The sequence below is a fragment of the Anabrus simplex genome, chromosome 4, assembly GCF_040414725.1.
Source record: "Anabrus simplex isolate iqAnaSimp1 chromosome 4, ASM4041472v1, whole genome shotgun sequence".
Taxonomy (NCBI): domain Eukaryota; kingdom Metazoa; phylum Arthropoda; class Insecta; order Orthoptera; family Tettigoniidae; genus Anabrus; species Anabrus simplex.
Window position 1 is genome coordinate 345,602,979 of NC_090268.1, and position 26,594 is coordinate 345,629,572.

Sequence of the window (26,594 nt, forward strand, 5' to 3'; positions counted from 1 at the left end):
ACCGAAGGCCAGTACGCTGACCATTCAGGCAACGAGTCGGACATAACTCTCACTTACTCTACATTACAGAGGATTTGAAGATTGGCCGTCTACTTTTTTTCTTTCTACAAATGGCTCTACGTTGCACCGACACAGGTAGGTCGGATGGCGACGATGGGCTACTAAAGGGCTAGGAGTGGGAAGTAAGCGGCCCTGGCCTTGATTAAGGTACACTCCCAGTATTTGCGTGGTATGCAAATGGGAAACCACGGAAAACCATCTTCATGGCTGCCGACAGTGAGGCTCGAACCCACTATCTTCAGGATGCACTCTCACAGCTGCGTCCCCCTAACCGCACGACCAACTCGCCCGATGATTGGCCGTCTTGGTAAGAAGCCAGCGACGATGTTGGTTATCACGCCCAATTTATCAGTCGGACGTATGCAGCTACAGAGTGTGCAATAAGGAGCTGGAGGTTGATTTGATTTGCAGCTATTTTTACTAATTAGAGATCTTGGTAACTGTTCGTTCTGTTCATTCATTTTATTACTAGTTGCTGCTTTTCCGTTTACTGAAATCACTGACGGCGATTAGATAAGGCGGGGGGGGGGGCGGGCAGTCTCCCCCCGCCCCCATTTTGTAGAGAAAAAAAATATTTTTGTTCCATTTTAGCCGCCTGAAAGCAATTTGTACAAACCCTGCGGTGTTTTTAGCTAATTCTTTCATTTCTTTTTTATTATTAAGAAATATACATAGAGGAAATACGCACAAAATGACGTTCGTCGCAGCTAACCGATTTGTACAGCACTACAGCAAGTAGTGGAGACCCGCGCATCACTGTGTAGCATGTGCTGCGACGAAGGGTAGCAGGAGTATATGACACAGGACACAGGCATGATATACCCGTTTGCCGCGCGAATTCGTCAGTGTCTGTTACTTTGTTAGTGTGGCCTATAGTCGAATACTAAATGACTTTTTAATTGTATAATCACGCCATACTTCTATTTAATTGTAATACGTGTGTAATTATTGTTCTTTTGGTGAAAGTTTTATTGTATATAATATTGAGTCAAAATATCAAACAACTATTATTGCCGCACTTAATGGGAGTTACGACTGAAATATTTGATTTTTAGAGCAAAAATAGTTTAAAAAAATATTATTCGTAAAATGTAGCCCTTTCCTTCCTTTATCAGATAATGGTATAAGTTAAGTCGTTCCGCCATTTAAAAGGAGAGTGCTATGTACATTATTTGAAGTCCCATGACATGCCCTGAAGCAGCACAATGTTATGACCTTGTGGCCCTGGCCAGAAAGACAAGCCGTGATCAAGAGAAAATGCTAAGAAAACATCAGAATTTGCAGAAAATATCCAAGGAAGTAAAAAATTAGGATCTCTGAAGGGGAGACATATGCTGCAGGGCAGTTCTGAAATGAGTAGATATTATTTTGCTTTTCTCTCTCTTTGTAATTTTTCACTATTTTGTTATCACAAAATGCTCCTTGCGATGCAGTTCTTACCAGAATCTTTTTTTAACTTGCTGAGATTGTTCTGAAAGGTAGAAGTATTTAAATTTGAAATGGGTTTTAAAATACTTTAAGTGTTAATATGAATTTTGATGTTCAGTGTTGGATTAATATTGATTTCGTTTAAATAGAGACAATGTTCTAAACATTTCTGGACAGAATAGTATTCATCTGATAATAAAAACTATTACTATTTCTACATGCGTTAGGTAAATATCAACAAAATGTCACCTTGATAAAATGAAAACTGTTACGCAAGGGACGTTTTTTACGGGGCTACTTTTAAGTATAAAAAATTGCAATAATATTTGAACCTACACGGCTACACTGCTTTAATTCGGTAAAATATGTGTTTATTTGTACTTAAATGCAACAAATAAATTTTGTGAAAACGAGATCAAAACTCTACAAGTTTCAAAATTCAGTAACTCCCCTAAAAAAAAGAAAATGATTACCGCTCTTTAAGTTGGTAGACTGTCAACCTTTACGTCTCTATCGAAATTCTCTCAGAGAGCATGAAAAACTTATTTTTTACCTATTCTTTTAAGTTTTGATATCTACCACTCCCCCCCCCCCGGGCTATATCCCAAGGACCCGAGTAATTTCTGTTGTCTACAAAATATGTTCATTCCCCTCCCTCCCCCACCCCCTTCTAATTCCCATTCGCCGCTACTGACTGAAATACTTTGGAGATCTTAATCTAGTTCCCCTACTAGCTCGACAGGATATCGATATCAGTTTCCGCTCAGAGACAAGACAAAGTCTGACAGATTGTTGCTCGTTAGTTGCGTTGGCCGTGTTTTGTCTCTGTATTCCCTCGATCCGTACAAATGGCTGTAATTACTCGGCGAGACATGATTGACTGGAACCTTGAAAAAGCTTTCTAGATTGTTAGTGCTGAAACCATTAGATACAGTATTAGATAGCAGCTAGATATTTCCTCTAATGGAACTATAATACGGAATTTCCCCTGTAACTACAGTACTTATGTGCTTCGTTTATGGAGCCGCCCGTTCAGGCGTCAGACACTTCGCTACAATTGCAGTCACCGGTAAGTATGGCAAGTGGAGATGACAAGACAACCATTCAATTGTCGATTAACCATTTGACGTGCGTTAGTTTCGTAGAAATGACCCTCTTGTCCGACATACATTTTCCTAAAGTTTGTGCTTATTTAGGGACTGCCTGGCCGAGGTGTTAAGGCGTGGTCGTTTCGCCCGGAAGGACCTGGGTTCGAGTCGCCGTCAGGAAGTCGTAAAATTTAAGAAACGAAATTTCCACTTCCGGAGGTGCACATTATACTGAGGTTCACTCAGCCTACATCAAAAATCAGTACCAGGTTAATTCCTGGGGGCAAAGGTGGCCGGGTGTAGAGCTAAGGTTACGGATAGTAGAAGCCTTCGCCTTCCACCCCCTCCAGGCCCCTCATGGTCTGTACGGAGATGACTTTGCTTTGCTTGATAGTGTTTATTTATATGCCCAACTCCTTGGCTGAATGGTCAGCGTTGAGGCCGTCTGTTCAAAGGTTCCAGCTTCGATTCTTGGCTGGAGCGAGGATTTTAATTGCTTCTGATTAATTCTTCTGGCTCGAGGACTGGGTGTCTCTCTCAACACTTCCTTCTTAAATTTCAGACAACACACAACACACAACACTACCAAGCACCAAAGAAACACAAATACTGATTATATCCCTCCATAGAGGGTTGGCGTCAGGAGGGGGATCTGGCCGTAAAACAGGGCCAGATCCGCATGGGCGACAAAGTTCATACCCACGACCTCACATACTATATGTGGGAAAAGCGGTGGAAAAGTGAGAAGTATAGAGCTTATTTATACATCGTGTCAAGAGAAATATGGTAGGTTAAATATATTCAGAAGCATAAATGACATCCAGAACATCAGAAAACTATCCTTAGAAACAACCTTGAAACTATTTGAAGCAATAATATCTCCATGCATAACATACGGCCTACAGCTCATATGGGAGCACTTGAATGCAAAACAGGTGGTAGACATAGAACGAGCCAACGATAGATATTTAAAGAAAGTTCTCCCACTGTCGAAGTAGATACCAACAGACTGGTGTACGAACTCGCCAATGAGACATTCTTCAAAGAGGACTTGTTAGAAACTGTTACTGCCAATCACGGCAGATTTAGAGAAAGTATGGAAGGAAAGGGCCAGGAAAAGAACGGAGATAGACCCGGTGTTTTGCGCCACGGCTGCAATGACTGACAGAAGCCTGACAAAGGCAAATTACGATCCACGACACGTAGTGACACGACTGACAGTCCACGGTTTCCACGGTAAGCTGTGAAAAGAGAAGAGATGGCACCGCCCCAACCAAGATTGTGCGTGAACTATGTGGTCCGAATTGAGAGTCATCGCTTTGAGTTATATACGAGGGCCGTAAGTAAAGTAGCGACGATATTGATAGAACACAGTATTTAATGAACTAACAAGTACTATCTTGCATCCGGGAGATAGTAGGTTCGAATCCCACTATCGGCAGCCCTGAAGATGGTTTTTCCGTGGTTTCCCATTTTCACACCAGGCAAATGCTGGGGCTGTACCTTAAATAAGGCCACGGCCGCTTCCTTCCAACTCCTAGGCCTTTCCTATCCCATCGTCGCCATAAGACCTATCTGTGTCGGTGCGACGTAAAGCCCCTAGCAAAAAAAAAAAAAAAACAAGTACTATTGCATTACATTCCTTCAGCGTAAGTCATCCGCGAAGTGTATTACCTTTACCCAGATGTCGGGAAGGCGTTCTCTGTTGATGACAACGGCGGAGCGCCTATTGCGCCGGAGCACAGGTGCCACGTCAGGAAATCGGCGGCCTCGGAGGGGCTCTTTCAACTTCAGAAACAGGCAAGGGCTCATGTGTGGTGAGTACGGAGGGTGCTCCAAGACCTCCCAATGCCACCGTTGCAGTAAGAGTTTGACATTGTTTGCGACATGACAGCGTGCGTTGTCATGCAACACGGTAGGGCGATCGTCTTGCGATAAACGCGGACATTGGCGCCGCATAGCCGGACGCAGTTGTCGCTCCAGAAATCGGCAATAGTAGTCACTGTTTACGGTTTGTCCCTCAGGCACAGCATGCGTAATAATAACACGCTCGTAGTCTTGTGCCACAGTCAGCATAAGCTTCACGCGGCTAGGTTCGTGCCGGAATTTCTGTGGACGTGATGAAGCTGTGTGACGCCATTCGTTCGATTGACGCTTTAATTCAGACCCGTAGGCTAGTGCCCACGTGTCATCAGTGCCGACAGTACGCTGCGGAAATGTGTCTCCGTCGTTGCGGTTCGCCTCAATGGGCTCTACATATACACGGCAAAAGTAAAATACCGAACAATTGAGAAAAATCTGTTGGTCAGAAATGCTAAAAACGTTCTTCCTTTGTAAAATAACACGACATACGGAGAATAAATGTCTTCATAAGTATCGAAAATTCATTCGAGAAAATAGAGCAGTGTGTTAGAATTCTAAAACGTTGAAAATAACCTCTGTCAAGTGTAAAAAGGCTTATCAGAAGCCTAATGACTAATAAGGATATTGTTTATTTGAGTTCGGGAAAAGAGAAGTCCTTGGTAGGAGCTATTGGCCGAGCCTCGTGAGGTGACTTCCGAACTTCTGGAGTCGCAGCCGAACTCATGTACTACCCCAGGGATGGAAAGTGATTTAGAACTCGTGGACTTTGCCTTGAAGACTTGTTCATTTGTTTAGAATTACCACATAATACACTGACTGACAGAGCAAATGCAACACCAAGAAGGAGTGGTCAGAACTTTATGCCAATTGCAGGGTAGACTGACGTCACTGAGGTATGCTCATGATGTGAAATGCGCCGCTGTGCTGCGCACGTAGCGAACGATAAATGGGACACGGCGTTGGCGAATGGCCCACTTTGTACCGTGATTTCTCAGCCGACAGTCATTGTAGAACGTGTTGTCGTGTGCCACAGGACACGTGTATAGCTAAGAATGCCAGGTCGCCGTCAACGGAGGCATTTCCAGCAGACAGACGACTTTACGAGGGGTATGGGGATCGGGCTGAGAAGGGCACGTTGGTCGCTTCGTCAAATCGCAGCCGATACCCATAGGGATGTGTCCACGGTGCAGCGCCTGTGGCGAAGATGGTTGGCGCAGGGACATGTGGCACGTGCGAGGGGTCCAGGCGCAGCCCGAGTGACGTCAGCACGCGAGGATCGGCGCATCCGCCGCCAAGCGGTGGCAGCCCCGCACGCCACGTCAACCGCCATTCTTCAGCATGTGCAAGACACCCTGGCTGTTCCAATATCGACCAGAACAATTTCCCGTCGATTGGTTGAAGGAGGCCTGCACTCCCGGCGTCCGCTCAGAAGACTACCATTGACTCCACAGCATAGACGTGCACGCCTGGCATGGTGCCGGGCTAGAGCGACTTGGATGAGGGAATGGCGGAACGTCGTGTTCTCCGATGAGTCACGCTTCTGTTCTGTCAGTGATAGTCACCGCAGACGAGTGTGGCGTCGGCGTGGAGAAAGGTCAAATCCGGCAGTAACTGTGGAGCGCCCTACCGCTAGACAACGCGGCATCATGGTTTGGGGCGCTATTGCGTATGATTCCACGTCACCTCTAGTGCGTATTCAAGGCACGTTAAATGCCCACCGCTACTTGCAGCATGTGCTGCGGCCGGTGGCACTTCCGTACCTTCAGGGGCTGCCCAATGCTCTGTTTCAGCAGGATAATGCCCGCCCACACACTGCTCGCATCTCCCAACAGGCTCTACGAGGTGTACAGATGCTTCCGTGGCCAGCGTACTCTCCGGATCTCTCACCAATCGAACACGTGTGGGATCTCATTGGACGCCGTTTGCAAACTCTGCCCCAGCCTCGTACGGACGACCAACTGTGGCAAATGGTTGACAGAGAATGGAGAACCATCCCTCAGGACACCATCCGCACTCTTATTGACTCTGTACCTCGACGTGTTTCTGCGTGCATCGCCGCTCGCGGTGGTCCTACATCCTACTGAGTCGATGCCGTGCGCATTGTGTAACCTGCATATCGGTTTGAAATAAACATCAATTATTCGTCCGTGCCGTCTCTGTTTTTTCCCCAACTTTCATCCCTTTCGAACCACTCCTTCTTGGTGTTGCATTTACTCTGTCAGTCAGTGTATGTCAACTGTAAAATTTCAAACCCATACTGATTAGATACTTTATTTTGACAATAGCTATCACATGGTGCGAATTTCACATCAAAATTTTCAACTGTGACATCGATACAGCCCCCTCCCCACCCCCTCATTGAGAACTTCTAGCAGGCAACTTTGTTGTACAGTTACTTAGCTCCAGAAAAATGCAGCTCAGGTCCGTCACGACAGCGGTTTTTGAGTTAGTACAATACAATCCCACCTCGTTAACCAGGGTTCGATTCTCAGCTCTGCAACGAATTTAAAAGTAAGCTGAGGGACTGGGGCGGAATGTACTTAGGTAACACAATTGAGAAGAACGAGTGACCCTTTCTTCCACGAGCCCGATTCTTCCATCTAGAATTATTTATTCGTTCAACGTGACTTTGAAACGAAATACCAGCTAACATTAAGTATAACAGTGTAGAAATAGTAAATGGATGCTGTCCTATACGTGAAAATTCAGATGAAATGACTCGGCCGTGAACATGTGGATGGGAATGTTTAAAATAATGATTCAATGGGTGAATGGTTGAGTGAAATGAATAGACCTATTTATAATAATAATAATAATAATAATAATAAGAAGAAGAAGAAGAAGAAGAAGAAGAAGAAGAAGTAACTACTGGGTGGATTGAGTAGCTCCGTAGTTGCTGTTGCCGGTCCCAAGCCCGGATAAAATACAAGGGTTGCCATTAGGATGCAAAACAGATGCTTCAGCAAGAACCAAGGTCCTCCAGGACTAACTTTCCTGGTTGTATTTGGAGTGAACAATTACTCCAAAGCAAACTCAAGTTTACAAGCATGATAGCACAACGGAAACAAACTGTTACCCCAGATGATAACTCTTTGCAGAAATCCACCGTCGCTGACAAGCGACGCACGCATCCCATTCGGATTGGTGGGGGGAGGATGCGACGTCATGCTGAAGACGAGTCGGAGCGTCTTGGAAACCCCAAACAGTCACGAAAACTAAAATCCAAATGTAATACTTTTCTGGTATACTTCAACATGAACTCTCGCACACAAACTGGCAAAGTGAAACACTTGATCAAAGCCCTCCATGAAAACAATATCTCTGTAATAGCATTGCAAGAAACCCGCTTCACCGACGCAGAAACTTTCGAATCAGGTGATTGCCATTTTTTCAAGAGCAAAGCCCCAAAAAAGAGTAATGAAGAACACTCCAATTTTCGGCACGGCATTTGCGGTCAACACCTCAATCTGTCTCAAATGTTGAAGCTGCCCGTGATCAATCACGGACACAATGCGCGAACGCAGGGCTCGCTTCTGCGGTCACTTACTACGGATGGACGACTCTCGATGGACAAAATGCATTTTTTTAATAATTTTGACTCAAAACCAAAAATAACAGTTGCCTTGGTGGTACGTTAACGCCAAGAAAGACCTCGAAGAAATGGGTTTACAACCAGATGATGCGCACAAATGAGACTTCTTCAGAAAAAAACACATCGTGACTTTTGGGACATTCCAGGGTGTGAAGTGGACAGCTGGTGCAAAGTGGTCGGATGAACGCGTACTCGACACAGCGAGCTAATGAAAACCTACACGATTAGCGAATAATAAATAAATTAATTAATTAATTAATAACGGTATTCTGTAAAAAAAATATGAGTTCTGGCGAAACTTTCCATGTCTCTTTTAGACCAACTTTGCTGTGCGGGAGCGAAAGCTGGGTGGACTAAGGACAAGGATATATTAATCATGTTAGAAGTAACAGACATGAAAGCATCGAGAATTATAGCCGATAAAGACAAGCAGGGACAATGACAGGAGGGTACTCTTCATTCGCCAGATTTAAGCGAAGTTTGTTTGGGATTCTTACTGAATAAACGTTGGATACCTTACAAATCTTTGTGTGAAGATATGATATCTTTATATACCTTTACTGCCAACACGCTGTACGGAGATATTTACAACACCAGTTCAGGGTGACCTCCGCCAGCGTCGTTATGCAGTATATCACAGGCAGGAAGGATTCTTATTTCTTGGCATGAAATCCTGTTCAGTCTCTACAGTTGTCTCCTAGACAAGACTTCACATGACCCCACTAGGCGCTCGAGCTCGACCCGGAACAAAACCTCCTCTTCCCATTCACTTGTCCGAGAACGTCTAATTAAGTTGTTCAATAGCAACAGATGAAAATTGGGCTGATGTTTCATCATGTTGAATCCACGTGGGAATCTGCAGCCTACGAGAAACGGCTTTAGCGCATAGGACACGTTTTTGGACCTGGGTTTAATATCTCAAATTTATGTTTGTGCCTATCTCCAGTGTAACTGTGGCAATTAAATAACAATAAATACCAATTACGGAATGAGGGAGAAACCCGACAAATAATATTTTAGGTAACACAATAGTACGGTGACACCCTGAATAAATTAACAAATACATTGTAACACTATGTCACTGAGCAACAAACCAATAAACATATTAAATGAACTCCACAATGAGATAGGACAGAAACAGAGAACAGTCAAACTGATGAAAAGTCTAATAATACAAGGAGAGACAATTCACCTTATCGAGGACAATATGTGGAAGGTAAGGTCAGGGATCAATGCGATTATGACCTTCGAGTACCTGAGTGATGTTTTTAAATTATAAAATTACCAGTTGAATTAGCATCCAGAGTCATAAGACAGAAAAGGTCACGATACCTTTCAGAAGAATTAGGAAAATTTGAATTACTGATTAATGAATTGTTTTGAACTTACGATATAGTATAATACTTCTGAACAGTTATCATTGAAGGATAACACCTAATTTCGATTATGTATGTATGTTCAGTCCGTCAGCGATGCCGCTGGTGGGATCCTCAACAGCTCTGCCATCAGCTGTCATAGATGTCCTAGGCATCACTGAAGAGGCGTACTAGGGAAATGAGGTGTGTGGTAGTTTCCCGTTGCTTTCCTCACCGAGCCAGAGTTGCTTTTACATATCAGTCTGCCAAGCCCACTGAAATGAATACACCAACCGACCCTATGAGCAACATTTTCACACCATTCATAGCAGGGACTGGCTGCATAAGGATTGGCATTACTAGCATCGCTCATACCTCAGTCACTTTCATATTGTCAAAGCCAAGGATAAGACAGAGACAGATCTATGAAAGTAACAAAATTGCTTTAGCCTATACCAGAAGACATAGTGCACTGTAAACACTAGGACCTGCCAGCAAAGGCACTAAGTTCGATTAGGTAAATTTAATTAACAGCAGTAAATTACAATATTAAGATCAACAAGTATCTTCTTTTTCTACCTCTTTTCTCACATCTGTGGGGTCGCGAGTATGAACTGTGTCGGAAATCTATATGTGTACCTGTTTTACGGCCGGATGCCCTTCCCGACGCCACCCCTACATGGAGGAATGTAAGCACTATTGCGTGTTTCTGTGGTGGTTGGTAGTGTAGTGTGGTGTCTGAATATAAAGACGAAATTGTTGGGACAAACACAAACGTCCAGTCCCCGGGCCAGAAGAATTAATCAGAGGCGATTAAAATCCACGACCCGGCCGGGAATCGAAACCGGAACCCTCTGAACCGAAGGCCTCAACGCTGACCATTCAGGCAATGAGTCAAAGATCAACAGGAATACAATTATATAATTCCAGATTTAAGGCCTAAATAAAAGAAATTAAGACGTGGTTGCATTTATAATAAGACAGAAGGTACAGTATAATAATTATGATACCAATATCCTCATTACGGTGACAACTGTCGTAATCCAAGTAAGATACAGAAGTACACGGAGAACATGTGAAGGAATTAATACTTTTCAATAAATTCAAGGATATTACCAAGGATAATTAAAATGAGTAATATTAGTAAGGTATAGTTCACATCAGAACTAACCGGTCAAGGCTATTCAAAACCAAGTCTTTTATTACTGATACACGACGAAAGGAATGTTTTCTAATTATTTCAAGATATCCTCAAGATTAATTTGAATGAATGAATGAATGAATGAATGAATGAATGAATGAATATTCCCGAGAAACAAGGTACAGTTCATAGCACAACCCAACCGATCAAGATCATTTTCAACAAGTCCTTTCACAAGGACACTCGACGAAAGAATTAATTAAGGGATATCACCAATATTAATTCAGTAGATTTAACTAATATTCCAACGAAACAAGGTGCATTTCATATCAGACCAGCATCCTCAGCATCATCATCACGGAAACACTCGATATTTACACACACTACAAGAGAACGCGCGCAGGCCCACCTGTTCTTGACCCCGTAATATAATAGAGATATGACCTTAAAGAACTAATATGGTCAAATGGCCCAGATATGCATATACTGTATATGCTGTTTAAAATTATCTCACTTGAACCAGTAACGTTCAGGGGTAGCTTAATTTCCGTTTAAAATGAAGGTAGAAGAAATGTAACATTATCTTAGTATCCAAACATAAGTTCCCAGTACAGATACTTCCAATTATGCATCAGGGAATCTTGAATTACTGTATTATATTATATTGTATTGTATTCTGTGCCAGCGTAATTAAACCAGTAATCTGGAGCAAGTAGCTTTCGACCGATGACCAAACACGGATTTATGGTGACGTATGTTGGATAGCCATTTTTGTAATATGACTAGAAGTCTTCTGTTTCTTCTTCCAGTTACTTAAGTCGGTCCTTTATGTCCGGATATAAAGGATGTATTCACTATTGCATGTTTCTTTGATGGCTGGTAGAGTGGTTTGTTGTGTGTAAATGAAGATTTGTATTAATACGAACTAAAATACCCAGTCCCCGAGCTAGAAGAACTAACCAGAAGCGGATTAAATCTCCAGCCCCAGGTGGGAAATGAACCCGGTGCCCTCTGAACCGAAGGCCATTACGCTGAATGCCAAGGAGCCGAACAGTATGTCATATCATATTTTTAAAAAGGCTTAAGGTAATAAGAACTAGGAGTATGTTCTGTACTGGTATGTGTTGAATCAAACAGATGAACAAGTCAGCTAGTCAGTTGTCCACTGTAGCTGTTCAAAGACGACATTCTCTTGCATGGCCTAAGCCATTGCAGCTCCAGTGGAACATCCTTATCGTTTGGATACGTCCTGCTGCCGTTTGTGTGGCTGACTTAATAGATGGCCGATATAATCCTATTAAGCTCTAGTTTCAGTGTGTTTAGATATTAACGTTACAGCAAAATGGAACTGAACATTCCACATACAACTTTGTGTCGTTTATTTTCGCTCCTAACTTCATAATGTTGGCAGCGCCTTCGTATCTTTTTACGCCAAGTTAAATACTTCTCTTGTGAGAACAAACTGTGTGAATATAATCTAATATAACTGAGGACTTTTCCCACGTTGTGATAACACTAACTATTTTACTGTTCGATAACCATTTTCCAGAAGTTCAATAAATTCGCCATGTCCCTTCGTCATATAAAAGTGTCGAATTATACCTGCGGTAATAATTTTTCGTTATTGATTTAGCGAACATACTGCATTAGCTGGGAGAGACATTAAATTTCGCGAGCACTGCCGTAATAAACACAATCAACTGCTTATGACTGTGGGTTGTGTTGAAAGTACACTTCACCCTGGGAGCCGTTACTACCAGTTCACACTCATCATAAAACACCGCTCTGAACAAAGCTGATGTGCAGTGGAATTGATGGCCTGAAGCACCCGTAAACAGGAGCAAGTGATTTTATTTGCCGTGTTTTTATTTCTCCACCCTCTCCTCTGCAGGGAAGCCATGTGCAGCCGAGAGCCGGGTTCCTTGTCTGGATGCGGTCCGGGAAGTTTAGGCGATCGTCCAGGTCCAGTCCCGGAAGCGTTTAGGTAATCGTACTAGTGAGACCCGGAAATTCCTGAGTTATGATATGAATATAAGAAATATTTCGCTTGGCGTCTCCGAAAACCTTAAATGTAGTTAGCGGGACGTAAAATAAGTAACTTTATTATTATTATCATTATTATTTCTTTCTCCGTTTAGGTCTTCCAGTGACCACGAGACAATTTCAATGATTCATCCATTGTTGTTCTTTGTTCTTCCTCCAATACTCCTTCATCTGCTCACTATGCCTCCTTTTCCTCTCTTCGAACCATTTTTAGCTTGTTTTCTTTCCCTCCCGACCTTGGAATCATTCCATTTTTAATACTTTCTTTCTAAAAATCTCTCTCTGTTGCTTCTTCCCTTACGTTGTTTCTTTCCATATCTTCCTTGACTTCATGAATCCAGGTTGTTGTTGACCCCTCTCTCTCTCTCTGTTTCAGGGCCTCGCAAACGCCCAAATTTTTACACGTACAAATCGAGGCGCAGAGACTCCGTGCACTGTGCATCGGTCCGACTCGGCTCAACTCGGTAACGTTTTTCGAAGAAAGCAAAGACTTCCGAAAGTCCATTTCAATCGAACTGGGAACTTTCGTAATTTTTTGTCAGTCGTTACGATAAAGCCAAATGCTTAATCCGTGGGACAATAATTATGTGATAAGTTAATCAAAAAGATCTATTTTCCAATGCAAAGGCTTTGCTCAAATTGTACGAGAATTTGTCGAAGGAAGATTTTCCTAAGCTTTAACACCGGTAACATTGTCCCAATGGTTCATGTTTGTGGGTTACTGCAGTCACGTCCTAGTTCGTGAACCATGGGCAACGGCTGAGTGGCCTAGTAAGTGGTCCTGAGAGTCGGGATACCAGTTGCTATGGAATGGGAGTGGGTATCTCGGACATATTCTGAGTCCTGGCCCTCCTTGTGCTCAGGCGGCTAGGACTATACAATTCACCGGTGGTCCATAACCCGTTAGAGGAGAGATCCTCACTTGGACTATGTGCAAGTAGGGCAGCATCCTGCTTCATGAATTTACCGAGCTCAGAGCACTTTAAGCAAGCCTCGGACCTATGGGAGTAATGGAGTCCCACTCCCATTTGATAGGCGAGGGACTCCTTGGAAACAACTTGGTGAACGAAATGGAATTCGATGGGGAGCTATCAGTATTAATGGGGCTTATGGAAGAAAGAAGGTAGAACTGGCTGAGTCAGCAAAGAGGATGCATCTGGATGTGCTAGGAGTAAGTGATATTCGGGTAAGAGGAGATAAGGAGGAAGAGATAGCAGATTATAAAGTGCACTTGACGGGTGTTAGAAAGGGAAGGGCAGAGCCTGGGGTAGGGCTCTTTATCAGGAATACCATTGCACGGAACATAGTTTCGGTTAGGCACGTAAATGAGCGAATGATGTGGGTAGATTTGTCAGTGGGAGGAATTAAGACAAGAATTGTGTCCGTGCATTCACCATGTGAGGGTGCAGATGAGGATGAAGTTGACAAGTTTTATGAAGCATTGAGTGACATCGTGGTCAGGGTCAACAGCAAGGATAGAATAGTGCTAATGGGCGATTTCAATGCGAGAGTTGGGAATAGAACTGAAGGATACGAAAGGGTGATTGGTAAATGTGGGGAAGATATGGAAGCTAATGGGAATGGGAAGCGTTTGCTGGACTTCTGTGCTAGTATGGGTTTAGCTGTTACGAATACATTCTTCAAGCATAAGGCTATTCACCGCTACACATGGGAGGCTAGGGGTACCAGATCCATAATAGACTATATCTTAACAGACTTTGAATTCAGGAAATCTTTTAGAAATGTTCGAGTTTTTCGGGGGGTTTTCGATGATACAGACCACTATCTGATCTGTAGTGAACTAAGTATCTCTAGGCCTAGGGTAGAGAAAGTGAAATCTGTCTGCAAACGAATAAGGGTAGAAAATCTCCAGGACGAGGAAATTAGACAGAGGTACATGGATATGATTAGTGAGAAGTTTCGAACAGTAGACAGTAAGCAGGTTCAGGATATAGAAAGTGAATGGGTGGCATACAGGGATGCTGCAGTAGAAACAGCAAGGGAATGCCTAGGAACAACTGTGTGTAAAGATGGGAAAAGGCGAACATCTTGGTGGAATGATGAAGTGAGAGCAGCCTGTAAACGTAAAAAGAAGGCTTATCAGAAATGGCTCCAAACAAGGGCCGAGGCAGACAGGGATTTGTACGTAGATGAAAGAAACAGCGAAACAAATAGTTGTTGAATCCAGAAAGAAGTCATGGGAAGATTTTGGTAATAACCTGGAAAGGCTAGGTCAAGCAGCAGGGAAACCTTTCTGGACAGTAATAAAGAATCTTAGGAAGGGAGGGAAAAAGGAAATGAACAGTGTTTTGAGTAATTCAGGTGATCTCATAATAGATCCCAGGGAATCACTGGAGAGGTGGAGGGAATATTTTGAACATCCTCTCAATGTAAAAGGAAATCACCATGGTGGTGTTGCAAACAGCCAAGCTCATGGGAAGGAGGAAAATGATGTTGGTGAAATTATGCCTGAGGAAGTGGAAAGGATAGTAAATATACTCCATTCTCATAAGGCAGCAGGAATAGATGAAATTAGACCTGAAATGTTGAAGTATAGTGGGATGGCAGGGATGAAATGGCTTCATAGAGTAGTCAAATTAGCGTGGAGTGTTGGTAAGGTACCTTCAGATTGGACAAAAGCAGTAATTGCACCTATCTATAAGCAAGGGAACAGGAAGGATTGCAATAACTCTCGAGGTATCTCATTGATTAGTATACCAGGCAAAGTATTCACTGGCATCTTGGAAGGGAGGGTGCGATCAGTCGTTGAGAGGAAGTTGGATGAAAACCAGTGTGGTTTCAGACCACAGAGAGGCTGTCAGGATCAGATTTTCAGTATGCGCCAGGTAATTGAAAAATGCTACGAGAGGAATAGGCAGTTGTGTTTATGTTTCGTAGATCTAGTGAAAGCATATGACAGGGTACCGAGGGAAAAGACGTTCGCTATACTGGGGGACTATGGAATTAAAGGTAGATTATTAAAATCAATCAAAGGCATTTATGTTGACAATTGGGCTTCAGTGAGAATTGATGGTAGAATGAGTTCCTGGTTCAGGGTACTTACAGGAGTTGGACAAGGGTGTAATCTTTCACCTTTGCTGTTCGTAGTTTACATGGATCATCTGCTGAAAGGTATAAAATAGCAGGGAGGGATTCAGTTAGGTGGAAATGTAGTAAGCAGTTTGGCCTATGCTGACGACTAGGTCTTAATGCCAGACTGTGCCGAAAGCCTGCAGTCTAACATCTTGGAACTTGAAAATAGGTGCAATGAGTATGGTATGAAAATTAGCCTTTCGAAGACTAAATTGATGTCAGTAGGTAAGAAATTCAACAGAATTGAATGTCAGATTGGTGATACAAAGCTAGAACAGGTCGATAATTTCAAGTATTTAGGTTGTGTGTTTTCCCAGGATGGTAATATAGTAAGTGAGATTGAATCAAGCTGTAGTAATGCTAATGCAGTGAGCTCGCAGTTGCGATCAGCATTATTCTGTAAGAAGGAAGTTAGCTCCCAGACGAAACTATCTTTACATCGGTCTGTTTTCAGACCAACTTTGCTTTACGGGAGCGAAAGCTGGGTGGACTCAGGATATCTTATTCATAAGTTAGAAGTAACAGACGTGAAAGTAGCAAGAATGATTGCTGGTACAAACAGGTGGGATCAATGACAGGAGGGTACTCGGAATGACGAGATAAAGGCTAATTTAGGAATGAATTCGATGGATGAAGCTGTACGCATAAACCGGCTTCGGTGGTGGGGTCATGTGGGGCGAATGGAGGAGGATAGGTTACCTAGGAGAATAATGGACTCTGTTATGGAGGGTAAGAGAAGTAGAGGGAGACCAAGACGACGATGGTTAGACTCTGTTTCTAACGATTTAAAGATAAGAGGTAGGGCCTATAGAACTAAATGAGGCCACAACACTAGTTGCAAATCGAGGATTGTGGCGACGTTTAGTAAATTCTCAGAGGCTTGCAGACTGAACGCTGAAAGGCATAACAGTCTATAATGATAATGTATGTAATGTAATGTATGTATGTATGTATGTATGTATGTATGTATGTATGTATGTAACATTGTCCCATACAACAGTGTCAACGCTCACCGCACATAAACATTTCGCTCTGAGGGGGGATTCAGCGGGGAAGGTGGAGAAGGCGAAGACAGGCCTAACGGGTGAGACAGGTGTAGGGGAAGTGGAGTGGGGGTTTGCACTCTGGTCAACCTAGTGAAGTCGTCTCCTGCACCTTGCGCCGTGCAGTGCACGGGCGCATGCACTCTGAGAGGCCCTGGTCTATTTAAAGATTTGTTTGATTAACCTGTTGTCATCCATTCTGTGTATTATTATAATTATTAATATTTTCCTTCTCAATTTGTATACCTAGGACTGTTTTACTAAATATAACTGTCAATATTATATTGTGTGAAATTTGTTGCAAGTATGATTAAAAATATTGTTTGTCTTTTAATGCTGGCTTTGTCGCTATGGAGGAGGTGCCCTTGATCTTTCATTAGTAGAAGCTTAAATGAAGTTGTCTTTCCGAATTGTAGCCTAGTGGTCTAGTTCTGCTGCAGTACCAGTCATTTGCGTCCTTAAGAACATTTTTTCGTTCATTAAGTTATCTACTTTTGTTCTTGCTTGTTGGCTTCTGAGCTCTATAGTGTTTCGATTTGGATGTTTTTAGAACATCTATAAATATAAAAAGTATTAGGATTACTTGTAATACAGGTATTTAGACGTGAATGAAACGAATCGCAGGCATTTCTTCTTCGGCATCTTGAGGCGTTGAACTCTGCCCAGATGTTGGGAGAAATCTTGCGTCACTTGCGGAATAGTTTTCCAGTGTATGATCAGTAAACTACGTATGATAAAATAGCGAACTGCATAAAATTAGCTATATATATTGTATGCATGTTATTTCATGAGCAGAGTTAATTGCTTTAATTGCTAACGTGTAGGTGTAGCAGCACATGGACAATGTAACAAAATTTCCCGGGCCGCACTTGTACTTGTTTGTCTGGTCAACTTTCCGCCTGGGCAGTTGTTACTAGACGGGTCCCCTCCTCTGATCATAAAACTGTTATAGTTGTTGTATGTGTCTATTGCGATATTTGGACATTCTTGGCTTTAATTTCTAACCATTTAGCCGAAGTATGGCCATTACTTTTTCGAACCCGGTCACAAGGTTTTCCCGAATAGATGGAATATTATAGTACATTTGGCAATTTACATATTAATGATACAGTATATGCTCTCTCTCTCTCTCTCTCTCTCTCTCTCTCTCTCTCTTTTCAGCACGTCTGTGGATTTGTGATAGGAGTGTCAGCCTCCGTATTCCTAGTTCGCGGATTGAAACCCTGCAGAGGTCAAATTTGTTGTCTGGCTCCTTGGATGGATGGCCAGCATAGTGCTCTTCGGTTCAAAGTGTCCCGAGTTTGAATCCCAGCTGGGCCACGGATTTTAACTGCGCATGGTAAATTCCTATGATTCGGGTAGTGGGTGTGTGTATTCGTCTACATTCAATACACCACACTACTAATCACCACAGAAACACACAATATTGAATTCATACAGTATCTCAGCATAGAGTTGGCGTCAGGAAAGGCATCCGGCTGTAAAACTGCGCCCAATCCAAAATTAGTGCCTACCCAGATTAATTGGTACGAAGGGCAGGAAGAAGATTATTATCAGTGAAAAAGTTTATTAAGCGGGCTTAAATATATGATCACTAATTGTATAAGTATATGATTAGCAGCCTTCGCAGACGTGTGATTATTAAATTAAAAATAATTATTAAATTTAAAATAATCAAGTTGTTGCAATTTAGAGTAGAAGATTCTATTTTGTGGAATTCTGCGCAAATTCTGCAGGGAAAATTGAGTCATTTTCTTGTTTAGAATCTCCAACTTAAATAATCAGAAAATCGGACCAACAATGTATCATCCGCTTTCCATGCGTGATTGAACTAGTGTGTTCCCAGGGAAGAAAACGCTCTTCGTATTTCTTTAGAATGAAGATGTACCCATATAAGAGGTATTTCTTGACTTTCTGAATCGATGTGTAACATGAATTTAGAAAATATTTACACAGACTATGAATCACAAACAAACAAACAAACAAACAAACAAACAAACAAACAAACAATGTGCACCTCCGGAAGTGGAAATCTCGTTTCTTAAATTTTTAGACTTCGTGGCTAGGGATTGAACCCAAACTAGGAATCACATGAATTAATTTCATTCTGAGGCCTGCATATTCATATTGCATTTTCTTGTAACTGGTTTGAGTGAAGGCAAGACAGAACATTTAAAAACATTACCGTTCAATTAAAAAAGTGTTTCTAGGAGGACTGACAATTTTTGTGTGAAATAAATTGTCTTCATCTTGTCAAGCCCTCATTGCTGTACTTCACCAAGCGTAAGCGAAAACGAATAATGATTACAAAGGCTTGTACTTTCGTATTTTTATTTTGCACGGCCCGTAAGCTGTTTTTAAAATTCATTTTGAAAACTAGATAAAATGCGGAATTTTATTAAATTGCTGTATAAAAGAGGACCAACAATTTTTTATATTAAAATTTAGGCTACGTTTTTAAAAAAGTGTCGTCTGGAAACTTATACGATGGAGTTTCTTCTCCCTTGAACTACTTGACAGGAGAACACGAACGACGAAGCAAAATGTTCAGGTATGTTCTATGATATCCTTTATCATTGACACTGATTCATGAACATAATTTAAGTTGAGGTTTTGTATTTTATTTATGTTCTGAATTTTGCATCAGTTAATATATTTTCTTTCTTTTTTATGTTTTGCTCAGCGTATGTAAGTTTTTAAATGTGTTTTCATTATACTTAATGAATTTTTATTTTTCTGTTAGCACTCTGCAAATGCGAATTTAATTTCACATTAATATTATCAAAATACATTACCTGTTAATCAGAATTTACTCAGTTTGTATGGTTTTTCCTTTGGAAACTCTATAAAACGCTGCATTACAAACGTGCAATCACTAAGAATAATAAATGTTCAAATCAGAATGCTAAATTTCTGATACTCTTTCTTACATCGTACAGATCTCTCTCAGTAGCATCTCCCGTTTGAGCCTTTATATCCTTAGCGATGATTGAAACTCGCACTACTCCTGCACTCACCCTTATTGCATTGTGAAGTTGTTGCGGAGATTTTAAAATCGGACTCGTATTCCATTTGATGGTCACATTTAGAACCTTTCTAACTGGGACAAACTAGAGGAAACAAACTTTGAGATTAAGAGGGTACCAGCAGTAATTCTGGGACGTAGAGGCACTTCGGCTGTGGTATCTGAGGCTTTCTTTTTAATGAAGCCTCGTCGCACTGCGTTTGTTCAAAATTGAGACTTCCATTATGCAGGTTTCGTTTGATCTCGTGAACATTTCCATTGGACGCTGTTTCAAGGATTGGAAAATGTTTAAAGTACCGTACGTTCATTCTCAGCATTACTTAAATCATATTTCAACTGGTCTTGAAGCGTGGAAGCTATCATTTATGACTTCATGGACTCATTTTCTGGTGACCCTAGTGTCTTTCTTTCTTTCTTTCTTCATTTTCTTTATTTTTCCATCTCTCAGTATGAACACATCTTCACCACGTTTGTCTCAGTCTCCCTGCTTTTTATTTATTTATTTATTTATTTATTTATTTATTTATTTATTTATTTATTTATTTATTTATTTATTTATTTATTTATTTATTTATTTATTTATTTATTATGGGTGTTGAAGAGCCTTCGTTGCTCAGGCGACAGCGTGCCGGCCTCTCACCGCTGGGTTCCGTGGTTCAAATCCCGGTCATGTGAGATTTGTGCTGGACAAACCGGAGGCGGGAAAGGTTTTTCACCGGGTACTCCGGTTTTCCCTGCCATCTTTCTCCAGTATCATTTCATTTCATCTGTCAGCCATTAACCATTATCCCAAAGGAGTGCGACAGGCTTTGGCAGCCGGCACAATTCCTATCCTCGCCGCAAGATAGTCTTCATGCATTCCATTCTTGACCCGGTCGCATGCCTGAAAACAGATTGTGGATTATGAGTGGTGGAAGTTTTGGGTCACTTAACCACATCAAAACATCTCATTCTCCTGCTATGAAATGAAATGTCGTATGGCTTTTAGTGCCGGGATATCCCAGGACGGGTTCGGCTCGCCAGGTGCAGGTCTTCTATTTGACTCCCGTAGACGACCTGCGCTTCGTGTTGAGGATTAAATGATGATGAGGACAACACATACACCCAGCCCCCATGTCGTGGGAATTAAACAGTTAAGGTTAAAATCCCCGAGCCGGCCGGGAATCGAACCCGGGTCCCTCTGAACCGAAGGCCACTACGCTGCCCGTTCAGCCAACGAGTCAGACTTTCCTGCTATTATCTACAGATACTTTAACTTATGTATAAGCTAACAGAGTAGCCTAACACTGTTCATTCATGCGTTCACGCTCTCACATGCATAAGTTTAGTATACACCTACCGTTATGAATATCTGTAATCTAGCAATCTTGCATATTACACAACTGTCAGCTAGGTCAACATAATTATATACATCTATGTAGCACCCTCACAATCCATTGTCATTCACACGCTCACCTGTACGTGCACACAGCACTCGGTAGCTTTCAAATGGTAGTCTCGGCAAGATATTTTCTATTTAGCTAGTTAGTCATTATCCTTGACATTGTCTGCTCAGTCTGGGAGGGACTGTTACTTATGAAATGAGGAGAGAAAATTAAATTTAGGGGCAAGTTCCTGTGCAGGAGTTTGTATATTAATAAAAATATGTGATATTTTAGTTTTTTATCTGGGTTTAGCCAGCGAATTGCTTGATCGTGAGGAAGTAATATGCACATCATAGTTAAAGTTCAAACTGAATCTGAGGCAGCAGTTCAAAGCTCGCTGCAGTTTCATTATTTGTCCCTTAATTGCGTCAACAAGGATTACATCACAGATGTCGAGGATTTGAGTTTGTCATAGTTAGACTAAGGCTTCTCATTGTTGTAGTGTAGATTATTTTTTCGTTTTCTAACAGTTTTATTCTGCATGTCGCATCGCTTTCCTTCCTCAGAGTAGGGCCTATCCATCTCCACTTTACCCCTTTATCCGAAGATTCATCTCGGTTTCGTCCTTTTCCAGTTGTGCCAGCCGCATGGTGTAGGAGTACCGTGTCTACCTCTTACCCGGAGGCCCATGGTTCTATTCTCGGCTTGTCCAAAGATTTTAATCCTAGACTGTGACTGATTGGGAATCTGGCTGATATGAGAGGCAGTGAATCCGGCCATGAATGCTACGCAGTATTGCTGAGGATGTCGCACATCTGTAGACCATTTGTCCGGGCAGCAGTTGTCTTGGCAGGTCAAGAAACTGCATTGACTGAATGTATTTGGGTATACAATATCTATATAAATAAAGTTGTAGGGGTCCGCTGTCTGTAATTTCGTTTATTTTGCCATTTTTTTAGATATGTATCCGTTTTAGGTCAACTCAAGACCGAATCGGTGTTTTTAATTTTTCGTGTCTGTCCGTTTGTCTGTCTGTCTGTTCCACCATCACAGCGAAACGGCTGGATAGATCTCGACCAAACGTCATATTTAGTGAATACTGATCCCGGCGACGGTTTTGATATGCATATCGTTTTAAAATCTTTGAATAGACGGGGGAATTATAGGAAAACCAGAACGGTTTTCCTCCATTTTCTCTTATACGATTGATTTTCTGTAAACTCCGTGGACTTTATGTGAAACGCTCCTTCATTATAAACAACTTGTGTCATGTTCAAAATTTACCTTACTCTTCAAATGACGGAGAAATTCACTATTTTCTGCGGGTATCATGCTCTGCATTGGGTGACCGACAGACCGACAACGAACCTACAGGTTACCATGGCAACGTCTCTGAAGCATGCCAGCAGGGAAGTAACGTATTGCCATTTTCGTCATAATTCCTGTAAATTCGTGGTTGTTCCTTGAGTAGAAAGCAATAGAGAGTTCAATGGGACATTCTGTGGGATATTGGCGGAATATCGTTGGAGGTTATAACCGTCCTCGAATAGCTTAAGTAATAACACCATTAGTCATCTTCTTATCTGTTTCCCTAAGAATCCCTGCGCCTACATTTCTTTCTTATATCATAACTCTTACCAGCATAATTATTGAGGGGCATTTGATTTTCCAATACATTCACTTAGAATTTACATATTTGTACTCATCCCGCTGTCCTCAGTTATAATCCTATTTTCTGTTAATTTCAACTTTCTCAACTGTATTATTTTTTCCTTAATTACTCCGTATGTATGCGAGTGCTAATCCCGAAACATGGACAATCTTTTCTTGGAGGAAATACATCTTCCAGGCCATGCAAATGTATAACTTTTGGCCCCGGAAAATATCGAAATATGGACGCAGTTTTAACGACGGTGCAGACTTTCCTTTCGGAATAATTGGTGGCTGAACCGTAAGTCGTATCACAAAAGATCGCGTTTCAATTTCGGGAGATCTACAACTTTGGTCCTATGACATTTTGTCGTATCTCTATCCTTTATTCGTTAAATAGTACTGCATTTCTTGAGTTCAAGTTAATGTTGTACTTTTTACACGTGTATGTTATTGTTTGACACACTTATAGTAAAGATGCAATCATGACATTGACATGACTAGTGGCCATATGTTCGCAAAATGTTTTGATTCCAGGGTCACATGAGTATCAAAAAAAAATAAAGTAGTATGTGAAAACTGTACCATATTTCACTCCATTCAATGCATAACTGAATCTAACCCATAAATATAGGAGATACGAGAAAATGTCACTGGACCAACCATGTAGAACACTGAAGAGTCGTCTAATGGTGAAGTCCGTTTGTAGGTGCAATTTAATACAATCTTACTCACTGCATTTACAGTAATTTACGGAGAAGTCCGTATACAATGTAGAATACCGTAGTGAAGCACGGGTACATTTGCTAGTACTTCATAAAAAATAATCGTATGGCCTCAGCTACCGTGTGCAGACATTTCAATTTGACGCCATCTGGCTGTCTGCTCGTCACTTTCGACGTTCCGCTTTACTCTAGGCCCACTAGATGGCAGACCGAGTAAAGCAAAACTCTCTTGGGTTTCTGTGGCTGAGAATTAATTAATTTTGTCGGGTAAACACGAAATGTGTCACCGTGACGTCGTCCACAGCTTTTGAGTCACCGCAAATTTATTGTTCTCCCTGTGATTCTATGACGATCTTTAAATCCTTGCAACCATCGTGATGAAGCCTTGAAATCAGTGATACTCATCATTTTAGCTAAATCTATCGCCTTTGCCATCAGTATTTCGCCGCTAATTGGTACAGCTGCAGCCCGCTTTTGCCGGAACCATGTGAAAAGTGCTTCTTCCAAATCTACCTACCTTCCTACTTGCTGACGGCTGCGCTTTGCTGATTTTGAACCCAGTTTTAAAAACTCATCCAGCGTTTCTTTTACTTATGACTGTACGTAAAATCCAAGCTTAATTGCTTTATTTAATACCGAACACGTCTATCAAGTATTTCTCTGTCTGTCTCGTTTTCTTGTCGTCAAGAATTTTGTTATAAGTTTGTTAATCTTTATGATATGGCGTATATTTTCCCTCTCGTGGGAGAGACTCGAATACGATTTAGAATCACCACGGCAGCAGTCGTAACGTTAATCTTTCTTTCTTTCTTTCTTTCTTTCTTTCTACTCGACATTGTCATTCATCAGCGTGTCAAAACTCTTTCCCTTGTTCACTCGTGAGGAATGGTGGCCCCAATTTCGTTTTCCATTATTCCCTTTTGGTTAGTTATAATAATAATAATAATAATAATAATAATAATAATAATAATAATAATAATTGCGTATGCATGTTGATAGCCTGATGCAGACCTTGTAAGGCAGCCCTTCCGACGACGGTAGGCGACGCGTGTGATGTATGAGTTGCTGAAATGTTGAGGACCACAAGAACCTAGCTAATGAAATTAGCAGTTTAAGATTAAAATCCCTCGACCCGGTCGGGGATCAAACCCGGGGCCTGGACGCTGAAAGCTCAGCCTGGAGTCGTTCTCACACAAGTTTTGGCGGCGCTGCGCTGGGTTGGAACTGGCAACAGTACGCCTTTGGCGTTAATTCACGTACAACTCTTGCGTAACTTGTTGTGAAAATGGGAAATAACGAATAATTATCTTCAGGACTCCCGGCAGTGAGGTTCGAATCAATCCATCATCTCCTGAATACATGCTCACAGCTAGACGTCTCGTAGCATGTAGCCAACTCTGTTATCAATGTCGATTAATCTTCTCCTACTATTAGTTTTACGATTTTCGGCAACATCATTGTGCTGTCCTGCAGGTGTTGGTTTACGTACCAGTACACCTGCCGACACAAGGCTGACGTATTAGAGCACCTATAAATACTACTAGACTGGGTTGGTACCGAGCCCGCCAACTTGGGCTCAGAAAGTCGACGCTCCATCTGAGCCACCTCTCCCAGCACATCTATATTTAGCATGTAATCATTCAGCTCTTCTCTGAATCAGCGATTTTTCCGACTCCTTACCCAATAATAAATAATAATAATAATAATAATAATAATAATAATAATAATAATAATAATAATAATAATAATAATAATAATAATAATTGTACCGGGCGGTACACCTCCACGCCGCTAATTTAAAATTTGCGCCAGTTGAAACTCCTCTGGCGGAGGAAGTCTGAACTTTATCTAATGTATTAATTTTCAAGTTTCTCAGAAGATGTCACTACTTGGAAATTTTGAAGTTTCTGAACTGGGTCGTTTTCGACGTATTTTTGTTTTGCTTATAGTAAGAAGTGTGAACTTTCTCTTCTAGAGGACACTACTGAAAAACTACAATGGTGCACCCTAGTGCAAGGTGAAAGACTGGTTGTTTTTTTTTTTTTTTTTTTTTTGGAGAAATTTTTATTTCAAAAGTTTGTTTCTGCGCGCCTCGAGGAGGCTTTATGATGTAATTGGGAGCAAGTGCTCCTGGGCTTGATTGGGGTCTTCTGCCCCTTTGTTGAATTCTGTATATCGTAAAGTTGGGCTAATTGCTCAAGAATTGTGTGTCTGGCTCTCGGAGCCCCAAATCCTGTAATTGTACATTCTCGATTAGTGGTTTTGCTACTCTGTACCTGCCATTATTGTTATTTCTTGTTTTTTGCTAAGAAAATATAACCTTGTTAAATTTTAAATTCACTTTAATTTCGTAGCCTGAGACCTGTTCACCCCCCGCACCTTCTTTCACCTCTAACTACCACGGAAAACTCCGTAACAAGTTTTTTTTCTTTTTTTTCCAGACAAATAATTACAAAATACCTTTTGTTTACACAAATCCGTACCTTGTTACAAGAAAACACTGGACTGGATTGACACCTCAGTTACACTTCTCAGGCAGGTAAAAAAAATTCATGTAAAAACAAGAAGAGGTACTTCTCAATTATACTGTTCTTAATTACATTTTTCTGGGGAATGAAAGGTCTAAATGCTACAGGAACAAAAAGCTGCACTACCTGAATTTGTAGTATGGTATGCAACATTTAACTGTCCTTGAATTTCATTTCATTTGGAAGGTTACACTGCACAGCAGTTTGCTTGCGAGTAAGTATCACAACAGTCCTTTTCTTCACTTGTACAATACTATGGGCCTTGTTTGTAACCGCCAGCACTAAGTAGATGCATTATCTTCATTCACAAAGCCCATACGAACAGTCCCGGGATGTTATGAACAAAATCCTTATGTGCTACGAATACCCAGAGCCTGCTCCAGCTCTGCCCGCTTCTGCTGCACCTTGGTGTAGAAGTACTGACATACAGCCTCCTGGGCCCAAGGCTGGTAGAAGAATTCAGCACGTCTCTCTTCCTCTGGGTTACCCACAACGTCTGTCATTGTCTTGAGATCTCTTGTCTGCGAGATGATCCATTTATTGATAAACTGCTGTGGATCCTTAGCGAAGCTTAAGAAAAACTCTCTATTGGTTTT

General features: G+C 41.6%; 1 protein-coding gene across 1 annotated transcript in view; it reads left to right on the plus strand.

Annotated features, from left to right (window-relative positions):
• LOC136872711 (neuronal calcium sensor 2) overlaps window positions 1-26,594 on the plus strand; it is a 1,371,956-nt gene that overhangs the window by 382,937 nt on the left and 962,425 nt on the right. The gene's annotated exons all lie outside the window — the stretch shown is intronic.